The 11,568-nt window shown below is 36.7% G+C and overlaps 1 pseudogene; it reads left to right on the top strand.

Moving 5' to 3' along the window:
• The first annotated feature begins 332 nt into the window (after window positions 1-332).
• LOC111537249 overlaps window positions 333-11,568 on the top strand; it is a 55,525-nt pseudogene continuing 44,289 nt past the window's right edge.

Raw genomic sequence — 11,568 nt, 5'->3', positions numbered from 1 at the left:
GTTTATTATCATCCAAAGGCAGAGCTAGGAAGAGATATGCAGGAGCCCAATATACACTAATATAGATTTAATAAATGTAAGTAACCTTAAGTGTAGACTAGTAAGTGGTAGTAAAATAGTTGGGAAGTGATATGTTTTGAGTAGGTATTACCTTTGTTTTTATTTTTATTGATTTTCTAATATGGCTTATTTGACAACTGGCTTGCAAAATCTCTGAAAACTTATCCTTCAGTGTTAGCTGGCTTTGGCACAGCCCAAGAATGCAAGTATCTATCATTCCTCTATTCTCATCCTGTCTACTAAAACTCTGTTGACTTCTCTCCAGGTCGAAGATGGGGAAGTATACTTCTGTGGAGGTGAGGGAACAGGATGGAAGGTTTGCTCAAAATACTTCTAACCTACGACACAATCTCCTATTCTGGGTATCATTTTAGAGTTTTCACCTGCTTTGTCTTATTTTATTCTAATTTAACTTTACGCATAAAGAAACTAAGGTCTTGGTTTTTATCTTTTAACCAGTACCATTCACACTGGGGTAAAATATAAACAAGAGGCAGGGGAGGGAGATAGTTTTTAGGTTTTATTTTTTTGTGGCTGTTATTTGCTTTTTGTAGGTACCCCAAATTTAAACTCAATGCAGTGTTTCTCAGCAAAAGATAAAGTTAACATTGCCAAGAAGCCTGTAATTTCTCACCAGAGTTTTAGTTTATAGATTCTTAGTAACTTCTTTCCAAGATTTTTATTTGGGGCCTCTTCAATACATAATGCAGCTTGAAATGATAGAATTTCCAAGTCTCTACTGCATGAAATTTGCTTCCAACTTACAAATGCCTTGCAGCCTCTAAAGACTCAGCTATGTAAAAGTATTTACAAGGCTGGTCCATTTAAAGCAACCCTATTTGATGATCATTACTTTATTTTCTTGGAGAAATGTAACCCATCCCTCAGGCCAATGAATATATGCCCTACTGCACTTGAGAAGCCTTTAAGAAATAACATTAAGTCCACGCCTCCATGCCGGTAGTGAAATAAAAGCAGAGGGTGACATGTCGACAGAGTAATCCTTGTGTGATTTACATTCAGTTCCTTACCATGAACATAATCTTTAACTTACCTTGAAAAATAGACTAATTGCCACACAGTTTTATGTCCCTAAGATTGTAGAGGGTAAAAAAATAAGGGGCCACTGTCCTTTACTGCTGGAAAATGTCTCCAGGAGACATTTCATTAGAAAACACTTTGGGGCTTATAGAGAACCAATGCCACTATCAACATCACTTCTACCTCTGATCTAGTCTTCTTGTCTTCAGGTAATTTTCGTATATGCTTTCTCTTCCAGACTGGATTATAAGGCCCTTCGGGACAGTAATTGTATCTTCGCTTCGCATTATATCATTTTAGATGCTTTTAAAGCTTTTGTACCTGTCATGGAGAAGGATAGGGACAGAAAAACAGGAATAACAGCCACAGTGTACAATTCATTGGTTACATTACTTCTCAGTCAGGTATACATGTCCTCACATAGCATTTATTAAATCCACAATTATTGCACGTCAATAAATGCTCCACGGGTCTTAGTATAGGGGAGCTTTTAGAATCTTGCCCTAGACACCACCGTCACCACCACCACTTACTTAGCCCACACCTTCTGCTTATTGTTTCACAGTTTATGCTTCCTGTGTGCTGGATACTCTGTCTGGGGTTGCCATCTTCAGCCTGCTGACACTTCATATCTCAGTTTCATGATGACTTCACTTAGAAAATAATTATTGATCCCACAATCTGGATGAGAGACATCTTTTTCTACCATATGCTATGTCTATGTCTACCTTAACATTTACCAGTGGGTGATTACTGATCAATTTGCATGCTCTGCTAAATTGTAAGCCCCTTAAGGACAGGAGCCCTACTGTACCTGGCTTTTTGTAGCCAACGCCTGAGTGGGGTCTAGAACAAAATAGGCCCACAATCCACACTTATTCTGTAAATTAATGGACATGTAAAAAGATGCAAAGAGATATTTCTTCACTTGAGATTGTCACTGTCAGTAATATATTGGCATTCTAGGCATGCTGGCAATCATCTGGATTCTGAATCCCAGTTGAAATCTGAAGAAAATAAGCAATAACTAACATAAAGTTTCATGTTTTTTGGAATGTTGTCCTTCAGTACACGTAACTCTGACTAAAATTGTCAAAGGATAATTCCATAAATTCATAAATCTCGAAGCGAAACTGCAAAAATACTCCGTCTGAAATAGCCATTAATATTAAAATCTTAAATTAAGATAAATTGTTCTATTCGTAGCTTTTTTGATTGTTAAAATTGACCATCTCTCTCTGTCCATCTCCCTCTTAATAAATGATAGTTTTTTACTGTTGTTGTCGTTGCTGTATCTTTCTCAAACTTTCCACACTGACTAAGGACATTCTTCTAGGTTTCTTTTTTAACCCTCTATCTTTGATAAAATAGTTATTTTAATTGAGGTCAAGTAAGATACAAATCATGTAAACTTGCATTTTGAATTCTGTGTCTTCTGCATCTACTTTTGAATATTCCACAGGAATATGATTACTTAATGTTCCACATCTTAAATTTATTACCTTACATTGAGTTTCAAAGAGATTCCATTACCAAGTAATTACAAGGTGCCAGATACTGTGCTAGGCTTTTTTCTAGTAAAAGAAGCATTAATGAAAGAATATTTGGAAATACTTATTCAAGTAGGTCCTTGATTAGTTGAATGAATGCTAAGTCTATGAATAAAAGGACTTAGAAATTTCAGATTAATGACTTTTTGGAGTAACTGCATTAAAAAAATAAAAAACCTGATGTGAAATTATTCAAATTGTCCATATCGAATAATAGCATTCCATGAATTGATTGATGCCTAAATTTTGAGCTCCAAAAGTTTTTCAAACTTTTATTTTAATAAAAAGTAAATATTGACACTAGTATACATTTGAGCCATTAATCTGATTTTTTAAATTTGTTTGCACATTTGTTGTTTTAAGATCCATTATCCTCCATACATCAGTGGTAGTCTTCTACTGAGTGAACTTATCTAAGCTGGAACTGTTTCCTAGAAATTCCTTCTCTATTTGATTCCAGGTTATGATTGGTTCATGCGAAATTAGCATGAGCCTTTTTATGGCTAAGTGCAGCAGAGCCCCTTACACACTGAAGGTCAGAGTGGGGAACCCCACACTACTGCAGCTTACAGAGAATAAGCTCCCCGCTGGTGGCTTGCTTTCTAGGGACAGTGCAGCAACTGTCCCCGTAGCTCCGCACGTTCCAAGATATCCCCTGTAGCTTTTAGGAACCTAGGATAGGCTCAGGTGTACTATGGCCAAGCGTACTAGCTTCTTCTGTTCATCACCACCAGTATCTGCACGGGAGACCATCAAGACAAATGAGGCTTTGAGTTCATTCTCTCACCAATCAGTTTGTCCTCACACTTCTGTGGCTCATGTACGCTATTTCTTCCTGTGACTGATTTTCCTGACCTTTGGAAACGTCAGACCCTCCATTAGACAAAGATGCAACAGCTTTCCCTAAATTTCTTCACCAGTTTGCATAGTTGCATAAGGGGTAATCTCCACAATAAATCTCTTATTTCATATTGACAATAATAGTTCTGATTCATTGAATGAATCCTAACCATTACATCCCACATCAGACCTTATGTAGGTCTCACATACGACCTTGGCAGCACAGATAGATTACCACTGCTGTGATGTGATTATGCTGATTCAAGGACCCTATAATATTTTATATTCTGTAGTGCTGAAATTGAGAATTACCAAATCTAGCATGAGCAGTAAAATTAGAGGCATTTTATTACTGTAGTATTTCTTTATAGCCACCTATTTATATGGTAGCTAAAAGAACTCCTAGAAAAAAATAGACTCTACAATTATCTCTGAGAATTTCAATACTTAGTAATTGGTAGAACAAATAGAAAATCAGTAAAGTTATAGAAAGCATGAGTAACACTATTAACCAAATTATTTTACCAACCTAAAAGACAATTATGGAACTGTCCATCCAATAGTAAAATACATATTCTTTTTAAGGCCACACAGAACATTCACAAAGATAGACTAGATTTTAAACTATAAAACAAGTCTCAAACCTTTATAAAGAGTTGTAATGCTTGTAGCAGTGGTGGATTTACACAAGCAGTGTGAATGCCTGAAGCCAAAATTTTTGTGACTTTAAATTCATTTTTCTTTCACTAAAAATAATAAAAATTGTGTGTGTAAGCGTGTGCATATGTGTCATAAGGAGGAGGTGGTGAGAAACAGTGGCTAGGTTTCTGGTATGAGTTATTTCTGTTCAAATAACAAATTCAGTTATAAAAATAGCTATGGCTTCTAAGTCTATATCTTATAAGAGCTCATACTTTGTCAGAGATACAGACTCAATAAATATACATATCAGTATATACACACACACATATACATGCTGAGATACATGAGTATATATACATGCAGACCCATGTGTGTGTTATATATGTATGTACGTATGTATGTGTATATGTGTAATACATAAGACAAATGTAGATTACCATGGGAGAATATACAAGGAAGTATTCAATTACTAGTGTTACTAGTGTCAGTGGTGGAAATTAATAACAAAAGCCTTCACAGAAGTACAGTTTTAAGACATGAATAGGAGCTCATCAAAAAGATAAGAAGAAAGAAATTTTAAACATGATGTTCATCATATGTAATATGAAAGAGCTCAAAGACATACTCGAGAATAGCTAAAAATTTCTGGTGATTAGAAGCCATGGAAGAGGAACAGTTAAAGGTATAACTGGATAGATATTTGGAGGCTCACTTCTGAAGGGCCTTAGATTATATGTAGAGAAGGTAAGATTTTTTTATCATGAAGGATATGGGACCAACAGAATTGTTTTTACATGTTTGATGTTTACTAACAGATACATTTTTTAATATGACAATTGGTGATAATGTAGGAAATGGTTTGGGACAGGGAAAGAATTACAGCAAGAGGTTAGTTGAGACACCACAGGAGGATGTTGTTATCTACACACAAGCAACATCAGTACCACCCGGGAGCTCCTGAGAAAGGCAGATCATCAGCCTCCACCAAAACATTAATGTGGACATGAGTCACCTGGAAATTTTGCTCAATTCAGATACTAATTTAGCAGTTTTGGTGTGGGAACCAAGATTCAGCATTCTTACACAACTTCTGTGTGATGTCTAAGTAGTGATCTATAGTGTTCACTTTCAGTAATAAGGGCAAGGTAGTAGGAGTTGAAGATGGTTAGCAGGCATTGTGAAACAGTTAAAATAATATTAGAAAACAGAAGTGCCAGGAATTACAGTCATCAATGATTCAAGGTGACTGGATAGAAATGATTGATAAAATTTGTATTCATAATTTGAACAAGATGAGAGTATTATGTGAATGTAAAATATGTCAATAAAGAACATTTCCATTATAAAAGTAATACATACTTGCCATTGAAAGTCTGCATAACACAGTAATGTGGAAAGGAATAAAACCAAATATACATATTTTCAAACCTCCAAAAGCGCCACTATTCACAATTTGGTCATTCTAATCATTTTTTACCCCCCTATTGTAGAATCTTATAAACTACAAAAAGGAGCTTAAACTTGAACTGAACGGTAATCAAATATAACTTAGATTTATGGAGCTGGAGCAATAAAGCAAAGTTTATATTGTATTATACATTCCAGATATCAAAAATATTTTGTTTTGCTTTCCTAAAATATCTCTTTTGTCCCTGAAGGAGTTGGTTATCCTGTACTACAGGTCACATAAATAATGTGATGCTGGCCAGCAACGGTGGCTCCTGCCTGTAATCCCAGCATTTTGGGAGGCTGAGATGAGTGTATCACCTGAGGTCAGGAGTTCGAGACCAGCCTGGCCAACATGGTGAAACCCCATCTCTACTAAAAATACAAAAATTAGCCAGGTATGGTGGCGCACACCTGTAATCACAGTTACTTGGGAGGCTGAAGCAGGAGAATCACTTGAACCCGGGAGGTGGAGGTTGCAGGGAGCTGTGATCACGTCACTGCCCTCCAGCCTGGGTGCCAGAGAGAGACTCTGTGTCAAAAAATAATAATAATAATAACAACAATAATAGTAATATGATGCTTTGGTCTGTCTGGAGCCATCCAGGAAGCAAGAATATTCTGTCATCCCCACTGGACTTCCACAAAAAACATCATGGTACAGTTAACAAGAACACTGCTGATCTGTTTAGGGCGTGAGGCTAAAGAGCATGGTTTGTTGTTATTTCCAAGGTTGACATGCTTGTGGATCGAGCCCAGCTTGACAGAACAGATGATTAATTTTTCAACCACCTCTTGTAAAAGAAATAAGCAAACAAACAAAACAACTTACTTGGCTACATGCTTACCTGGTAGTCTTTATGATTTAGAAAATAAACTACTTTTTTTACTCCTGAAAAGCATTCTTTTCTTTTCTTTCTTTCTTTCTTTTTTAAATTGGCAGCAGTTTTTGAGTTTAGTAAACATGAGAAAGAGCACAGAGAGGGAACTGAATAAACTCCTCACAATATCCACATTCTTACATAATGATAATTGAGCTTCAAAATTTTTCCCACCTTAATCATAATTCAACTTCTCAATGATCTCCAGTGAATAAGAACCAAAAATGAAAGATAATGGAGGAGAAATTCCATATATATAATATTCAACTTCTCTCCCAACTGTTTCCTGCCCAGCAGCTTTTAAACTGAAGGAGAATAGCAGAGAGGAGGTAGCTACACTTCCATCAAGTAGATGCAGATCTGTTCCTTAAACTCTTTTCTGTCTGCTCAGGAAGGGTAAGTCTATTCACACTACTAAGTTACAACTCTCTCCACTCCTCGTAATCCAGCCCCCTTGTCTACTTTATTCTATCCTCTTCTATTTTACTTTTACATATGTACTTTGCCTTTCATCCTTCTTTCCCCCAGTCCCAAAGAGTGTAACTTCCAAGAGAGCAAGAATTTTTATCATCTATTTTTCAAAAGACACAATGTTTAGAAGAGCATCTAATGCATTGTAGGTGCTTAGTAAACCTTTTTGAATTAATAAGTCTTATTTTTAATCAATTAAAATATGAGTGATGTATTAAATTTGCCATGATATAAATGTTAATAGATCTATACATTTATTTAAAATTTGTATATAGATGATTATGCAATCTGCATATAAAATTCGAAACTAAAACTAAAAACTCATTCACTTCTTCCTTTCCAATATATGATTTTATTTCTGTTCTTGCCTTATTGCACTGACTAGATCTTTTAGTGCAATACTGAATAAATGGTAGAAAGAGATTCCCAGAATTCCTCTAACTCTTAGGGGCAAAGCATCCAGTCTATCACCCACAAGTAAGATGACAGCTGTTAAGTTTTTCATAGATAAACTTCAATCAGATTGAAGAAGTCTCCTCTATACCTAGTTTCTGGAAAGATATCATTAGAAATGGATGGTGGATTTTGACAATACTTTTTGTGGGTGTTTATTTAAATGACAATTTTTAACTTCTTAATAAGGTGAATCACATTATTGATTTATGTATGCTAAACTAGCTTTGCACTTTTGAGATAAATGCCATTTTGTCATGGTGTAATACTCATTTTGCATATTGTTGGTTTTGATTAACTAAAATTTTGTTTAGACATTTTTTGCCCATATTTGTAAGACATATCAGTTTTCCATTTCTTTTCTTAATATGTTTCTGTCTGGTGAGATGGCTTCTTTAAATGAGTTGGAAAAGTATTCCTCACTTTTCAACATTCTAGTAAAATCTTATTGCTATGTAACCTTTATTTCCTAGTGTCCTTATATTCCTTTTGTACTTTTTCTAATTGTATTTTTGTGAAGAGCCAAGTTTTTTCTGTGTGTATATTACTATTCTGTGTGTATTTTACTATTTCACATGTTTTCCTTTCTCTTTTCTTTCTTTCTTTTTCCAGAAAGTTCATGGCTCACTGCAGCCTCGACATTCTCTTGACTCAAGCGATTCTCATATCTCAGCCTCCAGAGTAGCTGGGACTACAGGCAGGTGACATCACACCTGGCTAATTTCTCTTTTATTTTATATAGAAAAAGGGTTTCATCACATTGCCCTGGCAGGTCTCAAATTCCTGGGCTCAAGCTATATTCCCTCCTGGGCCTCCCAAAGTGCAGGAATTACAGGCATGGGCTACTACCCCAGCCTATTTTTAAATAAGATGAATTTTTCCCAAATAAGTGGTATTTGTGAATATACTGTATTAAGGAAGAGTCAAGACAATATCCCCCCTAGTGAAAAATCTTTCTGGCTCACAAACAAACTCTTTTTTGATGCGGGGGTTCCTGCATATGTATTAGGTTACTCAATGTTTCCTTTGACAAAAGTGAGTAGCTATATGTAGGGTTGCCAGATTTATCAAATAAAAATACACAAAACCCAGTTATATTTGAATTTCAGATAAACAACAAACAGCATTTTTGTATGCATATGTCTCATGCAATATTTTGAATGTACTTATATTGAAACAAGTATAAATCTGAAATTTGAAATTCAAATGCAACTAGAAATTCTGTATTTTTTCTGGCAACCCTATCTGCAGTGCCACTTTCCACTCACAAAGTTTCTACGTGACGTGTGTGTGCACATTTGCCCAGATACCATGTGTAAAGGTCTTCCTCCGAGGCTATTTATCCTTCAGCATGACCTCCCTTGGCTGATTGTGGGATCAAACAGAGAACAGGAGCCTCCATAGTTGGGTAACTCACATTGGGCCTGCATAAGCACTGAGGGACCCTGCCTTTCTTTGTGCACTACCCACTTTGGAGATCTCTGTTCCCTTGAACAAGTGCCATCTTTGTGGCTTCCCTCATCACTTTATTTTATTTTTATTTATTTATTTATTTTTTTATTTATTTTTATTTATTTATTTTTTTATTATACTTTAAGTTCTAGGGTACATGTGCATAACGTGCAGGTTACATATATCAGGTATAACTCCCCAATGCAATCCCTCCCCCCTCCCCCCTCCCCATGATAGGCCCCAGTGTGTGATGTTCCCCTTCCCGAGTCCAAGTGAGCTCATTGTTCAGTTCCCACCTATGAGTGAGAACATGCGGTGTTTGGTTTTCTCTTCTTGTGATAGTTTGCTAAGAATGATGGTTTCCAGCTGCATCCATGTCCCTACAAAGGACGCAAACTCATCCTTTTTTATGGCTGCATAGTATTCCATGGTGTATATGTGCCACATTTTCTTAATCCAGTCTGTCACTGATGGACATTTGGGTTGATTCCAAGTCTTTGCTATTGTGAATAGTGCCGCAATAAACATACGTGTGCATGTGTCTTTGTAGTAGCATAATTTATAATCCTTTGGGTATATACCCAGTAGTGGGATGGCTGGGTCATATGGTACATCTAGTTCTAGATCCTTGAGGAATCGCCATACTGTTTTCCATAATGGTTGAACTAGTTTACAATCCCACCAACAGTGTAAAAGTGTTCCTATTTCTCCACATCCTCTCCAACACCTGTTGTTTCCTGATTTTTTAATGATTGCCATTCTAACTGGTGTGAGATGGTATCTCATTGTGGTTTTGATTTGCATTTCTCTGATGGCGAGTGGTGATGAGCATTTTTTCATGTTTCTGTTGGCTGTATGAATGTCTTCTTTTGAGAAATGTCTGTTCATATCCTTTGCCCACTTTTGGATGGGGTTGTTTGTTTTTTTCTTGTATATTTGTTTGAGTTCTTTGTAGATTCTGGATATCAGCCCTTTGTCAGATGAGTAGATTGCAAAAATTTTCTCCCATTCTGTAGGTTGCCTGTTCACTCTGATGGTAGTTTCTTTTGCTGTGCAGAAGCTCTTTAGTTTAATTAGATCCCATTTGTCAATTTTGGCTTTTGCTGCCGTTGCTTTTGGTGTTTTAGACATGAAGTCCTTGCCCATGCCTATGTCCTGAATGGTACTACCTAGATTTTCTTCTAGGGTTTTGATGGTATTAGGTCTAACATTTAAGTCTCTAATCCATCTTGAATTAATCTTCGTATAAGGAGTAAGGAAAGGATCCAGTTTCAGCTTTCTACTTATGGCTAGCCAATTTTCCCAGCACCATTTATTAAATAGGGAATCCTTTCCCCATTTCTTGTTTTTCTCAGGTTTGTCAAATATCAGATGGTTGTAGATGTGTGGCATTATTTCTGAAGGCTCCGTTCTGTTCCATTGGTCTATATCTCTGTTTTGGTACCAGTACCATGCTGTTTTGGTTACTGTAGCCTTGTAGTATAGTTTGAAGTCAGGTAGCGTGACGCCTCCGGCTTTGTCCTTTTGACTTAGGATTGTCTTGGCAATGCGGGCTCTTTTTTGGTTCCATATGAACTTTAAAGCAGTTTTTTCCAATTCTGTGAAGAAACTCATTGGTAGCTTGATGGGGATGGCATTGAATCTATAAATTACCTTGGGCAGTATGGCCATTTTCACAATATTGATTCTGCCTATCCATGAGCATGGTATGTTCTTCCATTTGTTTGTGTCCTCTTTGATTTCACTGAGCAGTGGTTTGTAGTTCTCCTTGAAGAGGTCCTTTACATCCCTTGTAAGTTGGATTCCTAGGTATTTTATTCTCTTTGAAGCAATTGTGAATGGAAGTTCATTCCTGATTTGGCTCTCTGCTTGTCTGTTACTGGTGTATAAGAATGCTTGTGATTTTTGCACATTAATTTTGTATCCTGAGACTTTGCTGAAGTTGCTTATCAGCTTAAGAAGATTTTGGGCTGAGACGATGGGGTTTTCTAAATACACAATCATGTCATCTGCAAACAGGGACAATTTGACTTCCTCTTTTCCTAACTGAATACCCTTGATTTCTTTCTCTTGCCTGATTGCCCTAGCCAGAACTTCCAACACTATGTTGAATAGGAGTGGTGAGAGAGGGCATCCCTGTCTTGTGCCAGTTTTCAAAGGGAACTTTTCCAGTTTTTGCCCATTCAGTATGATATTAGCTGTGGGTTTGTCATAAATAGCTCTTATTATTTTGAGGTACGTTCCATCAATACCGAATTTGTTGAGCGTTTTTAGCATGAAGGGCTGTTGAATTTTGTCAAAAGCCTTTTCTGCATCTATTGAGATAATCATGTGGTTCTTGTCTTTGGTTCTGTTGGTATGCTGGATTACGTTGATTGATTTGCGAATGTTGAACCAGCCTTGCATCCCAGGGATGAAGCCCACTTGATCATGGTGGATAAGCTTTTTGATGTGCTGCTGAATCCGGTTTGCCAGTATTTTATTGAGGATTTTTGCATCGATGTTCATCAGGGAGATTGGTCTAAAATTCTCTTTTTTTGTTGTGTCTCTGCCAGGCTTTGGTATCAGGATGATGTTGGCCTCATAAAATGAGTTAGGGAGGATTCCCTCTTTTTCTATTGATTGGAATAGTTTCAGAAGGAATGGTACCAGCTCCTCCTTGTACCTCTGGTAGAATTCAGCTGTGAATCCATCTGGTCCTGGGCTTTTTTTGGTGGGTAGGCTATTAATTG

This window comes from Piliocolobus tephrosceles, chromosome 16 (assembly GCF_002776525.5).
Source record: "Piliocolobus tephrosceles isolate RC106 chromosome 16, ASM277652v3, whole genome shotgun sequence".
In the NCBI taxonomy this organism is placed as follows: domain Eukaryota; kingdom Metazoa; phylum Chordata; class Mammalia; order Primates; family Cercopithecidae; genus Piliocolobus; species Piliocolobus tephrosceles.
Note: the sequence above shows the minus strand (reverse complement) of the source record. Positions and strands in the feature narration are given on the sequence as shown.